The sequence below is a fragment of the Sminthopsis crassicaudata genome, chromosome 3, assembly GCF_048593235.1.
Source record: "Sminthopsis crassicaudata isolate SCR6 chromosome 3, ASM4859323v1, whole genome shotgun sequence".
Taxonomy (NCBI): domain Eukaryota; kingdom Metazoa; phylum Chordata; class Mammalia; order Dasyuromorphia; family Dasyuridae; genus Sminthopsis; species Sminthopsis crassicaudata.
The window spans coordinates 176,729,523-176,738,289 of NC_133619.1; the positions used below are offsets into that span (position 1 = coordinate 176,729,523).

Below are 8,767 nucleotides of genomic sequence, written 5' to 3' on the forward strand. Positions count from 1 at the left end.
TAAGCTGTCAGATAACAATCTGTTGGTCAGTAATAAAGTTTATGAGACAATCTGAGTCACAGAATTCAATATTTCTCAACTCCACCTTTAAGGTCACTCCTCACTGCTACCTCTAAGTCATAAAATTAGCAAATCAGTGACATGAAGCACTTTATTTTTCTATATTTTTCCTATAAATTTATCTTCTTGATCTTGGTTCTTTGCTAAGTTCTCTCAGAACTTAGCCTGTTTTAATTGGCATTACAATTGTAATAAACTTTGTCTCTTGACTTGAAGATGGGTCTGAGCCTGCAAATTCTTCCAATTTGTGGGTTCTCTTTTAAATACAACAGCACTGTTTTATCTGGTTCCTTTTCTGTCCATCTGAATGTACTTTCTCATTCTCACTTGCTAGTTCATTATCTGTAGCATACTGCTTCTTAACTGTGGGTATTCTTAAAAGCTCTGTCCTGGGCTCCTTATCTTATCTCTTTTAGTTCTATACCCTTTCTTTTCGTGCAACCTCCTCAGATTCTTGTGGTTTAATTAAACTTTTTTTTTTTTTTTTTTTTTTTTGTAGATGACTTACAGACTTCTATATATCCAGTCCTAGTTCTTTCTCCTGGGTGTCAGACCCACTATTACCAACTGTGTTGAACATTTCAAGGTGAGTATCTTAAAGACATCCCAAATTCAATATATTCAAACCTGAACTCATTATCTTTCTCTATCACACCCCCTGTCTTCCAGACTTTGCTATTTCTAGGGAAGAGACCATCTTTCTAAATCTCCTAAATTAATAATCTCAGCATTTTCCTTTATTCTCACTCTTTTTTGCCCCATACATATAATCAATTGTTAGTTTTTTTGCTGAACTTGTTTCATTCACATCTGACCCTATTCTATTCATACAACCAACACTTTAGTTTTCTTAATTATTCTTCCTGCTTTTATTTTTATTTTAAACTTTGCCCACCTTATGGCAACATAATAAAATTTTTTGCCCCTTGGTTTGGAAAAAAATGTCATTAAGTTCAGGATAAATTTGCGGCAAAAATGGTTTCTTTTACCACTTCAAAATCAGTTGGACAATAGTTCCTTCCTTCTTATTCTTATTCTATTAATAGTTCCTTCCCTTATTCTTTCCTTCTTCCCTCCTTTCCCTTTCCTTCTTCCTTTCCCCTTCCTTCCTCCTTCCCCTTCTTCCTTCTTCCCTCCTCCTTATCCCCTCTCCCTCTCTCCCTCTTTCCTTCATTTCTTCCCTCCCTTCTCCCTTCTCTCCCCTTTTCCCTCTCTCCCTTCCTTCCCTCCTTCCTCTCTCCTTCCTTTCTTTTATCCTACTCTCCCTTCTTTCCTCCCTCCCTTCCTTCCTTCCTTCATTTTTTGATGTTGTATTAAAGATTCTACATCTTAGCAATGCAAGAAACTTTTAAGAGATTTGTTAAAATTGCAATTTTTCTGAAAATGATTATTTCTACTAAGATCCCCATCTGTCTTTAGCAAATTATTTCATTATTTAAGTGAATCAATGACCTCCTTGTTTAATGAATATGATAACAAATATGATCTATAGTTTTCTTGAAGTACTTGGAGCAGGATTCTAACCTGATAGTCCTGCATCTAGCTTTGTCTGTGCTCTACAGGCACATGGTATAGAAAGCTTAGGATCTAAAACCTGATGAATGAAACTTGCAATTGAGATGAAATCTCTTGGGACTGTAACTAATATTATTTTGATTTTTGAGTTTGGATATGATTGCCAGATGGCTCTTAAAGTCACTAACTCACCATTTGGGAGAAATGACATGTTACTCAGAGAGATGCCTTCCTGAATTGTTACAGGTGAATTTTTTATCTGGGCAAGAGTTGGAAGGACACTCTTAGCTTCTGCTTAAGGTGGGATTCTTCTGATTCAGTTTCCCAGTTCTGTTTCTTTGTTTTCTACCTGATTATTCCTGTGTCTGGCTATGAGGTGGAATTGTTACTACATGATTGTTTGTCAAAGAGAGCTAAGGAGGATTTATCCTGTCATGTATGTATGTTCTCAAACTGAGGCCCTGAAGGATCAATTTTTATGCTATGATAATCATGTTCTGCTTTTTCCTCTTATAGCAAATTTATGTAATCAGAACAAGTGGTCAGTGGAAGATATGAGACACAATACAAGTATGTAGATGATATCTTGATCTGCAGCCTAACCCTGGAAGCTTTTCTGTCTGCTGCCATAAAAAATCCTCAACTTTCTGGTTTTTCTTTGTCTAAAGGTCCATTTTGCCTATCAATCTGTTAAGTATTTGGGCTACCTCCAATCTCCTTTTTGCTCACAGAAGAGAGGAAACAGAGGATCATACCCTGATCAGGCCAAGGCTTTTTAAGATCTTGAAAGCTAAACTGACCTCTTCCCAACTGTAGATCTACCTAAAGCCTTTTACTTTGTAGGTTGAGGAAAGATAGGGCCAGATCCTAGGCATCTTGACTCAATCTCAGACTTCTTGCTTGCTTCTCAAAGAAATTTGGTGTCTTTGGGGTGACACTCCTGCCTTAGAGCAATGGCTGCCATAATCTTTCTAATTGAGGAAGCCTCTAAGTTTACCTTAGACTAATTCTTGGAGATTCTAACTCCCCACCCAGTTCAAAGCATTTTTGCTTATGCCAGAACTTTAAAATTGGGGAAAGGAATGAGTGAATATCTATAATGACTCCATATATTCCTTTCATGTTTTGCATGCTCATGGAAGTATATGGAAAGAGGGGGGGTTATTTATTTTTGGGGGTTATTTATTTTGACAATTAAATATTCTCCCAATAAGTATGCAGGTAACAGTTACTGCAAGCTATCCATGGACCTAGAGAAGTCTCTGTTATGTTTCTTTCATAAAGGACAGGAGAAGAGGAATTCACTTCGACCAAGGGAAACAGGCTTGCACATTCAGCTGCCTTGCTGCTGCCTGTTTGCTTCTGACCATGGCACCTTTAATTCCCTCATATAACTTTCAGGCAAGTAAATTCTGAAAGGGCAGTTAGATCCTCCCATCCTGAAGCCTATCTAGAGGAGGGGTACATACTTAGGGGAGGATTGGCAAATTGATTTTGCACATATGTCTCTTGGCAGGGGCTTCAAAATGTTTTTGATTTTTGTTAACACCTGTACCAATTGGGTAAAAGTCTTTCCTTGTAATTCTGAAAAGACTCTAGAGTTTTTGCTCAAGGAGATCATACTCACTTAGAATCACAACATTCTATTCAATGTCCTATTTCCTTTGAGGAAACAAAAGCAGGAATTTTGGGAAAATGTTCTTTGATATTTATTCTAAGAAAAGTCTTGATGAAGGACATTTATGATGGCCTTATCTCCCCCCTCCCAGTCTACCTCTGAGTGAGATTCCCTAGTAACCCCCATACTAACTCCACTTTTGTTTATTCTTTTTTGTGGTCATATTCTGTCCTTCCATTTTTAATCTGCTTGTGAGAGTTGTTTCTTCCAGACACCAGTCCATGAAATTCTAACTACTTTGTCAACCTGAAATCACCTGATGCCGATTCTGACACTCAGCATGGGACACTGCTGACGCCACCTACAAGTCATTTGTCTCCCCTTGCAGTCTGGACCCCGCTGGGCAGGGCCAGCTCTACTCCCCTTAACAGCCTGAAGCAACTCCAGAAGATGAGGTTTGTGTCTGGACTGCTTGAGGTGGGAAGTATGGGATAATGGCTCTGAGGCCCCTGGGCCTGGACAATGCGGTTGAACAACACTGTGAATAACATTGGCTGCCAGATGTCAATTTGTTGGTCTGTGATGACCAAGGTGGGAGATGGTGGAAGCAGGATCTCTGACTCCTGGTCATTGCTTTAAGCAGCAATATCCTATCACCTGCTTGCTTAAGCACTTAATTATTAAAATAGGTCAAGATTTCTTAGCTAAAATGGTTCCTAAAAGCTTTCACTGACGTGCAGGTGTTAGTTCTAAATGGTAGAGGGAAGGTCACAATTGATACTAAAGAGAAGGATGAGCCGAAGGCCTAGATAACAAGGATATCCTGAGGTGGAAGAAATGTATCAGGACTGGTGGGAGGAATCTTCAAAAGTATGAAATAAGGAGGGACTGAGTGGGGCCAGGGGAAGATTTCTCAGAGGTTATAAAACCTTAGGCCTAAGTTTCAGAAAGTTAGTGACCCTGATTCTCAGAGGGCTTTAGGGCAGAAAAGGTCAGACCCTAAGTCTAAGTTTCAGGAAGTTATATAATCCACAGGAAGTAGACAGAATTGCTGACCATTGGTCAATGGTTACTTCCTTTTTAGTCCAATGAACCCAAATCTTTTACTATATAATTCATTCCCTGTTTCTAGCCCAAGGTAACACATGCCGTGCTGGGCTGCTGAGTTGGTGGACCTCTTCTTGCAAGGACTGAATAAATGCTTTCTCTTTGTATCTGGAGATGCTTCTGAGTAGTCAATTTGGGTAAGGGGATCCAACAACCCATGTCACACAGGGATGTCCTGTCTTTTTCCTACTCATTTTTAAATTGAGGGGAAGAAAAGAAATAACTCCTGTAATAAATCCCACCTTCCATCTATACCTGTACCTGATCCCCTATGTATTGGTAACCTCCCTTCTTCATTCATTCCATTGTATTTATGTTGTGGATATTTGTGTGTGTGTGTGTGTGTGTGTGTGTGTGTGTGTGTGTGTGTGTGTGCTTATGTACAAGTGTATGTGAGCTTATGTATATATAAATTGCCTTATTCCATAGAATGGAAGTTCTTTGAAAACAGGGATTATTTCATTCTTTTATGGAAGAACCCCAAAGGTATAGCATACTACTTGACTTATATAGTCACAGATTTAATAAATACTTGTTGGATATATTTACCCATGAGTATTAATCCCTATTTGTTGCTAGATGGAACAGCGGATAGCATGCAGGATCCATTGTTAGGAAGAGTCATCTTCCTGACTTAAAATCTGACCTCAAACACTTGGTAGCTGTGTGACCTTGGGCAAATCACTTAACTCTGCTTATTTTTTCATCTGTAAAATGAGCTGAAGAAGGAAATGGTAAACCACCCAGTATCTTTGCCAAGAAAACCCAAAATGAAGTCATGAAGAGTGGGATACAACTGAACAACAACAAATATTTGGTTGTTTGTTAAAGGTTAAGTTGCAAGGTTTAATCTGAAACTATATTAATGGATTTTTCATACACTATTGCATTAAAATCCATTGGTCTATCTGTGGCATAGTGAATAAAGCATTAGGCCCAGATTTTGGAACATCTGAGTTCAAACTTGGTCTCAAGAATTTATTTGTGTAACCCTGGCCAGGTCTTTTAACCTTTGTTTGCCATTTTCCTCATCTATAAGATGGGGATAATAACAGCAATTGTCTTCCAGGACTGTTTTGAACATCAAGTTGAATCATTATAAAGTTTTAAAATTATAGTTCCTGGCACATGCTAAGCTCCAAATTAATACATATTAAGCAACAAATGTTATTGTGTGATTTGATAACATTATTATTGCATCATTTGGAAAATAGCAATTCGCTGATTCAGATCTTCCAAATATTGACATATTTCATCACACAATAACAAAATATTATATATTTTTTAATATCCATATTAGTCTTATCAGAAACCTCTAAGTATTGGAAAGCTATCAAGTTCATATTCTCATTTTCATTTGAGAGCTTGAATTTTTTTATTGGCAATAAACAGTAAGTTATTTTTCCCTTATAGTGACAAATTCAACTAATTTTCAAGAAAATATTTGCCAGATACCCAGGTCTGAAAAACTATAGCTTGTCTGTCAGATATTGTTTTAAGCAAGAACAGTTTTCCATGGAAAAAGTGGCTGGTTCACTTTGTAACTCACACAAATAAAGAAGGGCTTTTCCTTGAGACAACCATTATATTTCTCTTTTTGATCTGCTTCAACCACTTGCATGGCAGCTGAACAAATTGAACAAATTGTTCAGTTGTTTCATTCATCCATTCTACCAGGGGAAGTCCTCATGTGCTTGGGGTAGATATCCCCCTAAAACACCAATGAGTTTGAGGCCTGTTAGTTACTCTCAACCAGGTTTAGTCTGTTTTACTGGGGTATGACTGCTATGTACGCTATAGATTCTTGGAGACACAGGTGAGAGTTGGGTGGCAAATGGATCCCAAGGGTGAATGAGAAGTCCCCAAAAAGGCCTGGCAAACCCTCACCTTAGAGGCGCTGAACACACATCCAAGATGCCAACCATTACGGGGCATCTTGGCTTTCATCTCGCCACTGGACTTTGATGACTTTGTGCAACCTGCCTCACAAATTCATTTCACATGCAAGTCAGACAAAAGTTTAGCTCAAATGAGCATGAATGAGTGCCACTGAATTCAAGTCCAGTCCCATGTTAGACCAAGATGCTGCTCTTTTTCTTCTAGGCTAACTACGCTCTCTGGTCTGAATACCTATTCTATCAGATCCCATGCACCACCTTTACCTTTTATGAAAAATGCTAATAAGGCCAAAGCTCCAGGGCCTAAGGTTACAAGGCCTAAGGTGGAGGGTAGGGAGAAGGAGGCCATCATAGGCCCTCTTCACTGCTGTGAATCAGAGAGTTCATCCTCTGACAAGGAATGTAGGAAAAGCCTCAAAGATTACTCAGCCAGACAACTTTAAAGACAACCAATGTGAAGAAGTTGACAGACCAGTTCTAGAATGTCCACAGATGTCAGCTTTCCAGTCTCTGAGAATAACATCTAGGCAGGTAACACCATTTTAGGTAGTCTAGGTGTATATTAAACTCCTATTACAAAGTACAAAAATGTGTGTGAATCAATTATAATTTGGATATTTCCTTTTTTGATGTTTAAATTTACATTGCTATTTTGATTATTATGTCTTAGAAAACCTTTTGGGGAACAAGTAATGGGATTAAAAGTAATAGAATTAAATACTTATTCATTTTTAGTACTAGTTATATTATAGAAAAATAACATGTAGAACATATAATAATTAGAATAGTTATATTATAGAGCTTTCAAAGTTAAAAATTCCTAGGGATAACATAATTCATCATTTTCATTTTATAAATAAGAAATTTTAGCTCAGTCGACACGTCATTTGCCTATCAATTATGATGTATCAGAGCAGAAGAACCATATTGTCTTAATATACCACTAAGACATAGTCTCATTTAACAGTGGGACCTGAAAGATGAGGGAATCATTACAATCATGTACTTCAATGAAGGCTGGTCAAGACAGGGCCCAGTTCTCACATTATAAAAGATCATATGGGAGAATATAGCAAGTCTTTGGTAAGGTACTATATGAAAAGTGTATTATTGTCAGGTTTTGTTTTCTACTTTTGCTGAGGGACAGTTTTTGATGCTATATGGACTTTTTTTTTTTTTTTCATTGATGGCTTCCTTGGGGTATAAGTCTAGTAATGAGGTCTTTTTAAAGGTTATGGACATTTTAGTCATCTACTTTGTTTAATTTGAAATTGCTTTCCAAAATTATTGTATACTTTCACAGTTCTACTAACAATATATTAATATATGTATCTTTCTACAATCCTTCCAACATTGGCTATTGCTATTTTGGGGGTCATTTTTTGCCAATTTGCAGGGTATGAGGTGAAATATCAGGGTTATTTTGATTGGAATTTGTTTTTGATTGGAATTTAGGATTCTTACAAGGTACTAAGATAGTGGAATTGATAGAGACAATCGTTATCTAATTTAGCATGGTTCAGTATAATTGATCTGATCCTATAAGGAGATGTTATGGGCCAGAACTTGAAACAAAGTACTAAGTGGAATTGAGGAGACAATGATTTAATCCTACAACAAATAATGGTTTCCTAGTGTTATAATGATTGGTGTATACTCAGTGTGGGGCATATAAGGAGGAGGTCTCAGGGCCAGGAAGGAGAAGCCCACTAGAAGCTCATTCAGAGAGAGCGAGAGGTAGAAGCTGCCAGAGACAAAGGACTAGCAGCAGGAGCTCTCAGAACCAAGGAGAAAGATAGGCCTCTAAGAAAGCTAACTGGGCCCAAGGAAGGAGACAAGGCTTGGAAAGAGATAATAAAAGATTTGGACTTTAACTCCTGGCTGCATTTGGGGTGATTACACTGAACTAAAATTAGGGCTGCCTTCAGAAGCCCCCCAAGAAACTTGCTCTAAGAGAACATTACATTTTAGAGAAGAATATTACAGGAATTTCTCTTATTAGTGCTTTGTAGTGCTTTTAAAAATGCGTTTATAAATATTTTGCAGTTTGAAAATTGGTTCATATCCTTTGATCAATTCTCTATTGAGTAATGGCATACACATATACACACAACATATATACATATACATGCGATGATGTGTGTTCACACACATACATGTTTGTTTTTATTTGTGCATAGTGCATATTGGATATTAAACCCTTAATAGAGAAATTTCATACAAAGATTCCCCCCCCCCCATTTGACTACTTCTCTCTTTATCTAAGCATTAATTTTGATGTAGCAGCTTTTCAGTTTCAATTAATCAAAATTATTTATTTTATCTTTTATAATTCTCCTTTCCCATAGCTGTAAGAGATATATGTTCTATTTCTCTTCTTACTTCTTTTCATCATTTTCCTTGATATTCTAGGTATTTTGTTTTTTTCCAAATGAATTTTCTATTCCATCAAGTTCTATAAATTAACTCCTGAGTAATTTGATAATCATATCATTAAAAGTATAAATTAATTTTGGTAGCATTATCATTTTATTATATTGACATGGCTTTGCCATGAGTACTAAATATT

At 37.1% G+C, this 8,767-nt stretch overlaps 1 long non-coding RNA gene across 1 annotated transcript; it reads left to right on the forward strand.

Moving 5' to 3' along the window:
- The first annotated feature begins 206 nt into the window (after positions 1-206).
- On the forward strand, positions 207-4,531 carry LOC141559409 (uncharacterized). Its single transcript, XR_012487390.1, has 4 exons — positions 207-307; positions 560-646; positions 2,860-3,648; positions 4,332-4,531. It is a non-coding gene; the product is annotated as an uncharacterized LOC141559409 (long non-coding RNA).
- Positions 4,532-8,767: the final 4,236 nt, after the last annotated feature.